Genomic DNA, 466 nt, shown 5'->3' with positions numbered 1-466 from the left:
AGATCAAGGATAATAAAAAGTCCTTTTTCAAATACATAGGGAGGATGAAGAAGGCACCGGGTAATGTGGGGCCCCTGCAAAGTATGCTGGGCAATCTGGTGGTTGCGCCAGGGGAGAAAGCAGAACTCTTTAACCAATTCTTCACCTCCGTTTTCTTGTGCAGGGACCGGGACTTGCCCGCTGTGATGTCAGACAGACTCGAAGGGAACGCTTCCAGACCTCAGGTTGGGGAGGACCGGGTTAGAGAGCTTCTGGAGGGGCTGGACATGTTCAAGTCAGCGGGTCCAGATGCTCTCCACCCCGGGGTGTTGAGGAAGCTAGCTGGGGTTATTGCAGGGCCCTTGGCATGACTTTACGAGCACTCATAGTGCTCGGGCCAGGTGCTGGATGACTGGAAGATAGCTAACGTGGTCCCCATCTTCAAAAAAGGGAAGAGAGAGGACCCGGGCAACTATAGGCCCATCAG

The 466-nt window shown here is 53.9% G+C and overlaps 1 protein-coding gene across 5 annotated transcripts in view; it reads right to left on the bottom strand.

Annotated features, from left to right (window-relative positions):
• The window catches only part of DGKZ (diacylglycerol kinase zeta), a 94,956-nt gene that overhangs the window by 9,429 nt on the left and 85,061 nt on the right, over positions 1-466 (bottom strand). The window lies entirely within an intron of this gene.

Source organism: Crocodylus porosus, unplaced genomic scaffold, assembly GCF_001723895.1.
Source record: "Crocodylus porosus isolate Cpor-Errol unplaced genomic scaffold, CroPor_comp1, whole genome shotgun sequence".
Classification (NCBI taxonomy): domain Eukaryota; kingdom Metazoa; phylum Chordata; order Crocodylia; family Crocodylidae; genus Crocodylus; species Crocodylus porosus.
Note: the sequence above shows the minus strand (reverse complement) of the source record. Positions and strands in the feature narration are given on the sequence as shown.